Below are 9074 nucleotides of genomic sequence, written 5' to 3'. Positions count from 1 at the left end.
ATCCAATGGGATTCTGGATGGCAATTTGGAACTATGCTCAAAGATGTTTAAAAGACTGTCTGCCTCTTGATGCAGCCATAACACTGCTTGGTTTATACCCCAAATAGATAATAAGGAAAAAGACTTGTACAAAAATATTTATAGTTGCACTCTTTGTAGTGGCCAAAAATTGGAAAATGAGGGGATGCCCTTTATTTGGGGAATGGCTGAACAAATTGTGGTATCTGTTGGTGATGGAATATTATTATGCTATAAGGAATAATGAACTGGAGGAATTCCATGTGAACTGAAATGATCTCCAGGAATTGATGCAGAGTGAAAGGAGCAGAACCAGGAGAACATTGTACACAGAGACTGATACACTGTGGTAAAATCAAAGTAATGGATTTCTCTACTAGCAGCAATGCAATGATCCGGGACAATTCTGAGGGACTTCTGAGAAAGAAAACTAGCCACATTCAGGGGAAGATCTGTGGAAGTAGAAACACAGAAGAAAAACAACTGCTTGATCACATGAGTCTATGGGGACATGATCAGGGATGTAGACACTACATGATCACCCTAATGCAAATATTAATAATATGGAAATAGGTCTTAATCAATGACACTTGTAAATCCCTGTGGAATTACTCATTGGCTACGGGGAGTTGTAGGAGAGGAGTGGAGAGAAAGAACATGAAACATGGAAAAATATTCTAAATCAATTAAATAAAATTTTTCAAAAAAAATACAATGGGTGATGGCCTACTTTCAGCTGAGCGTGAATGATAATCAGTAGCAATAAATTATATTTTCCTCAGAAATACATAGTAATCATAACTGTGGAAAAAATTTATAGGAAGGTTCTCTGATAAAAAACCTCATTGCTTAAGTATATAGAAAATTGAATCAAATGTATAAGAACACAAGTCATTCCCCAATTGATAAATGATCAAAGGATATGAATAGGCCATTTTCAGATGAAGTAATCGAAGGTATCTATAGTCATAAGAAAAAATGTCCCAAATCATTGTTGATTAGAGATGTATAAAGTAAATATCTAGGGGACTTCCATTTCAACTTTCATCCAATGTACCCCAGGGGATGAACATAGGAATCAGAGTCCCATGTCTGAGGCTGGTATCCCAGCACAGGCTTTGTATGATGGCATGAAGGCAGGATAGCATCATGGAAGCCAGACAGCAAGCTTCTGGCCAATGGAAGATGGGGAGAAGGAGGGAGCTTAGGTTTGAAAAGCCAGTGTGGGAAGCAAAGTTACACTCTTTGCTTCCCCTACCTGTTTCTCGGCTTGTTCTCTCTCTGAACACATCTCATCTTACAACCTCTGGCAAGTGGCAGTGTGGAGGGGGCTTGACCCTACTTAAATTAGAAAGGCTCTAAACCATATTTCTCTCTTACTCTCTCTTTACTAATACATGCTTATAAATCTAATTAATAATAAATGCTAATAAATCTAATTAATAAGCCTCCAATATTAATTTTATTTATAACAAAAATGCAAATTATGACAACTCTGAGGTACTACCTACATCTATCAGATTGGTTAATATGACAGAGAAAGAGAATGACAAATGTTGGAAGGGATGTAGGAAAATTGGAATGGTAATGCATCGATTGATGGAGTTGGGAACTGCTATTCTGGAGAGCAATTTGGAACTATGCCCATAGGACTATAAAATTGTGTATATTCTTTGATCCAGAAATACCACTACTATGTCTATATACCAAAGAGATTCTTTTAAAATGATCTATTAATCTATTAACTTAAACTCTTTTTGTTCTGGCAAGGAATTAGAAATTGAGGGGAATGCCCATCAATTAGGAAATAGCTGAACAAGCTGTGGTCTGTGGTTGGAATGGAATTTTATTGTACTATAAGAAAGGATGACCATGATGATTTTGGAATAACCCTGAAAGACTTATATGAACTGATGCAAAGTGAAGTGAGAAGAAGCAGAACATTAGACACAGTAACAGTAATACTGGACAATAATCAATTGTAAATGACTTAGCTATTCTCAACAATACAATGATCCAAGACAATTCTGAAGGATTTATGATTGGAAAATTGTGACAACCTTGTTTTATAGAACACCCAAATTTATCTTTGCCCTTTGGGAACTTGCCTTCAAGGAACTCTCAGACTGACCCTTGACTTAGACTGAACAATAAACCTTCAAGTATCCAATGATCTCATAGCTGGTATTAGTAGATATAATCAAATCTTAAGTATGCTTTTGTCTTAGGAGTTTCTCCCATTGTATTTAGGCCTCTCCCAAGTAGTCCAGCATCTGGCTAGAGTCATCCTTTCCTAACCCCTATGTAAGCCAATCAGTTGTCTTTCCTTTCCTTTATTCCCCAAAGGGTACATAAGACACCGGATTCTTCAGTTTAATGGAAATAGATAGCCATGATGAACATTCCCATTCCTGGTGCACTTTCCTGGGGACACTGTTCCCAGAGTCCCAGAGCTTGGTTCTGTGTGGTGTATGTTTATGACCCTATGTGGTGGCCATATACTATGTCTCCCTTATCCTGATCAAAGACTTGTTCTTTGTAACTGCTTTAGAGGTTCTGTGTTTATCCAGATTGTCAAATGCTATCCACCTCCAGAGAAATAACTGATAAAAATCTGAATAAAGATCAAAGAATACTTTAAAAATATTCTTTATTTTCCTTGTTTCTTTGTTTTGATCTGTTTTTCATTTACAACATAATTATATAGAATTATGTTTTGCAGGATTGCACATATATAACCTATATCAAATTGCTTGCTGTCTCAAGGAGAAGGAAGAAGAAAGGGACGATGAGAATATGGAATTCAAAATTTTTGAAAATAAATTTAAACTGTTTTTACATGTAATTGGGGAAAATAAAATATTAAAAATTTTAAAGGGTCATTCGGAAATGTTCTTTAAAATATATTACTCTCAGATCAAAGATAGCTTGAGTGTCCTAAGATATATCTCTATAAAGCATGATGTCTAAAACAATTTGGGATATAGACATTCCGCTACAAAATGGGGGACAAAATACCAGATCAAAAAGTCCTAAAAGGAGACTGAATCAATAGTGTCAGTCCTTCTCTGAGAATAGTTTCTCAACAGAACTTCAAGAAATGGTCTCGTATGAATCATTCTGATCTTGACAACCTTGTTTTATGTAACCCCAAATTTATCTTTGTTCCATGGGAACTTGCCTTCAAGAAACTCCCAGACTGACCCTTGTCTCAAAATTAATGGTAAGCCATCAAGCACCCATTGAGCAGCCTGGTTAGGAGAGGTGGATGTAGTCAAGCCTTAAGTACTTTTTGTCTTCAAAGTTTCTCTTGCACTTTGGCTTTAGCCTTGGACTACAAATTTTTCCTTAGCCCCTGTGTACCCTGTCAGTTGTTTCTCTTGGATTATACTACATAAGATATAAATATAACTCCAACTTCTTTATTTCTAAGGGAATTCCCATTCTTGATGTTTCCAGAGTCTCAGAGCTAAGTAGCTCTGTTTGGTGTGTGTTTGTATGATTCTATATGGTGGCCATAAGAGCATTGTCTATCTGGTCCTGATTAAAGATGTGTTCTTTTGTAACTGCTTTGGTGGTTCTGTGTTTTTCAGGTTAACAATTTCATGTGGCTCTTTTGAACATTTTTCTGGAAAAATATTTAGATTCAATCCAGACCAGATCAGTTTCCCTAAGCCTACTCACTTCAAATCCACATTTCTAGGGAGCCCTGTATAAATAGCTTAATATTTTCCCATCATTAAACAATTTGGAAAAATACTAGGATATTCTGATGTCTCAAAGGTAATACTGGAATGTTAAATGCTTTTCAGAACAAACCCAATTTCCTAAGAGTTTTTAAGATTAATACATGTATTTTTATTATACATTAATAAATGTAATTTTAAGATTAATCAATGTATTTCAAGTATATTAGAAATAACTTTCAGATTTCCAGGAAAATTGAAAGTGACTTACAGTCACATAGTTAATAAGAGAACTGGAATCAGAAGAAAAAAGGCAAGTGCATTAACCATGTTGCTATGCCAAATACATACATACATATGTATATATATATATATATATTTCAATAGGAATGGACTCTTGAAGGCTAGAATAATTCAGAATCCCCAAACTCAAGCTAATAAATTTTATTTATTCTCCTGCCACATTTGAAAGAGACAACCTAATATAATTGAAAATGTACTAGATTTAGAGTCAAAGAATTTGAGTACAAATGTGATTCTGCTACTTACTGTTTACTTCCTGTGTGACTGTTAACTTGTTTAGGCCTTAGTTTTCTCATTCATAAAATGAAGGTGATTAGATGACCTTGAACATCCTTTCGGGCTCTTAAACAATGAGCCTGTGTGAGATGGGACTAAGTGTGTAATTCTCAGGATAATGACATTTGGCTTATAACCCCAATATGGGGGGTGGGGGGGTTGATGGTAAAGAAGTACAGTTTAAAGGAAAGTTTTGTCTTGACTGGGAGGGGGAATGTGAAAGCTAGTTTACTAGTTTATCTAAGGGCTCCAGGAACAAGTCCAGGAAAGATGATTGATAACAAAGAACACAGAGGCAAGGACAGCTTAGCAACTTTTATCCCTGAGGATGTCAGAATGTCCTTTTGTATATTTTGTTTTATCTCACTGTTCTTCAAACCTAGCCACCTACAGGTACAGTCTGTATATTATGTGTGTGTGTGTGTGTGTGTGTGTGTGTGTGTGTGTGTGTGTGTGTGTGTGTAGTTCTTTCTCCAGCCCTACCTCACTGTCTCTCAAGACTGAGCCTGGAAGTCTGATAAGATGAATCCGACAGGATGAAGGGAGGGAAGTGAGAGATCTTTTGTGATGAAAACTCCTATAAATTGGCTCTTTGGATTCTATGAATTGGCATTCCTCAAGCATCCAAAACCGGAAAGCTGGGAAGGTCCCCTTTTCAGGAAAGGTACAATAAAGTCTGTCTGGGACTTTGACATTCTGTCTCCGGGATAATGTACTCATTTAAGTGGAGGGTCCACCATTCACGACCCCATCCCACTCCGTCGGGGCTGTCCAGGATCCTGGAATGGTAAGAAGCCCTGTTTTCCCCTTTGGGGGAGGTTTAAGACGCATTAACCGAGAATTTTCGCCTGCCTGCCAAAAAAGGGGGTTCACGAGTTTCTTGCTAGCTTTCAAACCTAGCCCGGAGTGCGGAGGCAAAACTAAGAAGACAGTGAGAAATTCAGAATTCAGCTGCAACAGGATTTGTAAGTATAAATGGGCCGATAAAGAGGGGGAGGAAAGTCCTGGCTTGAAAAGCTTCTTCGGATGTGTGTGTGAGAGACGCATTAGCACCAGCACGGAGTGAGAGAGGAGCTTCGGTATGCGTTTTCAGTGTCCCGCGAGGGGCCCGACCAGAAATGGGATTCAGCAAGTGCTGTGTGTTTTAAGAGATCCAGAGATGCAGGATGAAGCAGGAGAGCGCCTTTTTGATCAAAGAGCCCTAGGATATCTTAGATCTGTTGAAGGTTTGACAGAATTGAAAAACTCTGGCTAGATGCGAGGTCTCCCCAGACAAGGAAGCTTGGAGGGTACACATCTAGCATTCCTGGCTAGCAGGACAGCTAAGGCAGAGTAGCCAGGGCTGGACTAGGAATCCCATTCACACCAAGTGCTGGGGTTGTCAAATCCATAATAGGATCATGAGGTGGTTTGGGCTACAGCAGTGGCAACGGGTATCAGCAGAGCATTTCGGAGTTCTAGATATTCTGATACTAGAGATAGACAAAGATCAAATGTAGAGACTTGGAAGATGGGTCAGAAACACTGGTGGAAGAAATGCAGAAAGAAGGGAAAGAAGAGTTTATGTGAACTCACCCTAGTCAGTCCACTAGTGTGATCAAATTACAATCCTTGGATGGTTCCCTAAACTGAAGCAATTTGACAGGAGAATATTTGTAAAATATTATTTGTCTGAAGTGGACCGAGATGGTCCTAGATAAGGATGATGATATGTTTTGGCCTGGGTTCAGTTTCTCAGAGGAATGAATGTGCCACTTCTTAAACCTGTATGTGAATGCAAAACAACCTCGGAATGAGGAAGAGTGTACTTATGCTGCCCTCTTGTTGCCAGAGGTGGAAACATTTGTTTTAAAAAACAAACGAGAAAAAAGAGGAGTTAGAATCAGTACCTCCACCTGAGGAGAATTTGGCTTTTCCATTTGCTTTTATGAGCCCCTGTGTTGAGAACTTAGACAGTTAGTAGAAGACCAGAAGTGTCTGCCCCTGGGTGGAGTTGTGAAGCAATACCCACTGAGGAAAGTCTCACCAGATTCTTCCAAAAGCTTGCAACCTATTCCTTTTTTTTTTTTTTTTTTTTTTTTTTTTTTTTTGAGTTTTTGCATGTTTGTTTGTATTTCACCATCTCTTGTGGCTTCTGTTCTTTGCTCTTTTTCCAGTAGAAATTTTTGAAGGTCAAAAGGATTTTTTGCTGCTATTTACTCATTTTCCCAATAGTGGACTGGGAAATCTACATGTTGCTGGCCATTTCTGTCTTAGCTTCTGGTTCACAGGGTTTTACCCTGGGACTATCTTTACTGCAGCCACGGAGCCTTGAAAGCACCCAGCACTATGGACCTCCAGATCTGAATGCCAGGGCCTTCTGGTTTCCCCTTATACCAGGAATCGGCAACGTATGGCTCTTTCTGCAGGAGCCATAAAGTCAATTTTTTTTTTCAGGTGCTGTAACAGGAGCGCGCACTGTGAGCACTGTATGGCTCTCATGAAATTACATTTTTTAAAATGTGGAGTTTATGGCTCTCACGGCCAAAAAGGTTGCCGACCCCTGCCTTATATTATGGTAATCCCCTCTCTCTGCCTTTCTTTCACATTGTGTTCAGGGGGAGATTTCCCTCACTCATCCTGTTTTGATTCCTGTCCTTTTGAGGCTCCTTTTAAAGATCAGTTTGGAAGGATATTCAGAGTGATTTCAGGCTTTCACTGCTACTAAGTTGCCATCTTGATTCTGCCCCCAAGGAAGTTCCACTAGGACTGGGGATTGGATATATTAATGTTCCCCTGACTGGTTCTGAAGTGAGAACTTTCAAGACTGAGATGAAAAGTCTCCTAGGAGCAATAGAAGAACAAGGACAATCAGGCAAACTGCTATGAGAGCTTGGGATGATGAGCATCCCATAGCCCAAAGTAGACTGAAGGGTGAACAGAAATTCCCTCCTCAAGATCATAATAATCCAGCCCATTAGGAGAATATGAGAGATCTTAGAAGAATGATTATTCAGGGCATAAGAATTGCTGTGCCCCAGAATCAGGACCTGAATGAGGTATCTGAAGCCAAACAGGGGAAAAATGAAACCCCCACTGATTTTTTGATGAGCAGGTACCCTGGCCTATGTGAAGACAGAATTAATTCTCCCTTTGTCTATTTTTAGCTAATCAAATCAAGAACTTAAAGTGCCCCTACTTAGCACTGGTAGGTCACTAGGTAGGAGAGTTCACAAATCACTTACTAGCTCACATCTCCAAAGGCCACAACCACTGCCCTCCCCTGGGCAGTGCTAGGCAAATTAGGAGGCTGTGATTGGTTCCTGTGAAGAGGGGGAGAGACAGGAAGTGATGTTGAAAAAGCTGCTTTAAAAAAGCCAGTCCAGGCATTCAGGGTTGCTCTCTACATTGGTGAGTGGGGTTGGAGGAACCCTTTTTCCTGCCTTGGCTTTTGGAAAGACTCTTCCCTTAGATTCTGCATTGGAGAGGCTTGCTGGGTGAGTGACTGGAGATGAAGGGAGAGTCATTCTATGCTGGTGGAACTCTGGATAAAGATACCACCAGGACTTCTGGGTGAGGACTACCAGGAAATCTGCGTAGAGATCAGGACTTGGGGAGGCCCCTGCCAGAGCTGAGCCAGACTTCACTAGAGCAGCACTTAGGGCTGGTAGGCTAGACCAGGCTTTGTCTCCTTCCTATATTTCCCACTTTCAATATCTCTACCTTGTTGTAAATAAAAGCTGCTAACAGTCATTTTGACTTAGGGGTTAATATTTTATAATTGGCGACCACTTTTATAACTATCATATTGAGTCAAAACCTAAATTTAAATCTTATACCTAGATGTGACTCCTAATCCCTGACCAGATATTTGTAGAAAACTCCAGAAAGAAGAAGATTGGGTGAATGAGGCATTAGATGAGCTCTTAAAGAAAGCCCAAAAGGCATTTGTATAAGAGGAGCTACAGCAGGAAGGATAGACTAGAAATAGAACAATTCCCAGAAAGGATGGAACAATCAATTGGGATAACCTCTGGAGGCTACACGTGATTGTTGTGGAAAGGTAGACCACTTGGAAAAGGAGTATCCCAAACAACAGAGAGAGCAGAGGATTCGCTCTCACAGAGACTAAAGACTCAAGAGATCTGGGGCTCTTTGATGACTCCCACTCAGAGCCCTTGATAACACTGAAGGTGTTGGATTAGAAGAGGAGGTTACCTTCCTGATTGATAAGGGTGCTGCTGAGTCATTCTTTATTGTGCTGCCCCAAGGGGCTAAGCTTTGGAACAGAAAACTTGTGACTAGGGTCAAAGGAGAACATTTTCCTGTCCCCATCACCCAACCAATAGTAGTAAAATATGAGCAAGAGAAAATACCAAGGCAATTACAATTTGTAGAGAAGGAATCTCCATATACCATAAGGTGGGATTCAGAGGGAGAAGAGAAATTCTCAGAACTAAAGAGGGCTTTACAGTCCAACTGAAGGATACGAAGGTATGAAGTCTTGTTAGAAAAAGATGAACTAGTTCTGATATCAGATTCCATCTTGAACCCTGCAATGTTTTTGTGGGGAACTAGGAAGGGGGATTCTGAGGAAACAGAGCATGACCATATGGAAGTAATAGATTACCACACTAGAGTGATGGAGGATTTGCAAGTTTCCCCCACCTGGGGAAGTAAACCTATTTATAGATAGGTCCTCACAAGTCTTAGATGGAACAAGGAGAAACTGATATGTTGTAACTGAGGGAAACAAATCTGCTTTAGTGGATAAAGGCCACCCTCCAGAGAGTTGGTCAGCCCAAACCTGTG

Source organism: Gracilinanus agilis, chromosome 4 (assembly GCF_016433145.1).
Source record: "Gracilinanus agilis isolate LMUSP501 chromosome 4, AgileGrace, whole genome shotgun sequence".
Classification (NCBI taxonomy): domain Eukaryota; kingdom Metazoa; phylum Chordata; class Mammalia; order Didelphimorphia; family Didelphidae; genus Gracilinanus; species Gracilinanus agilis.
The sequence above is the reverse complement of the archived record's forward strand: the minus strand, read 5'-3'. Positions refer to the sequence as shown.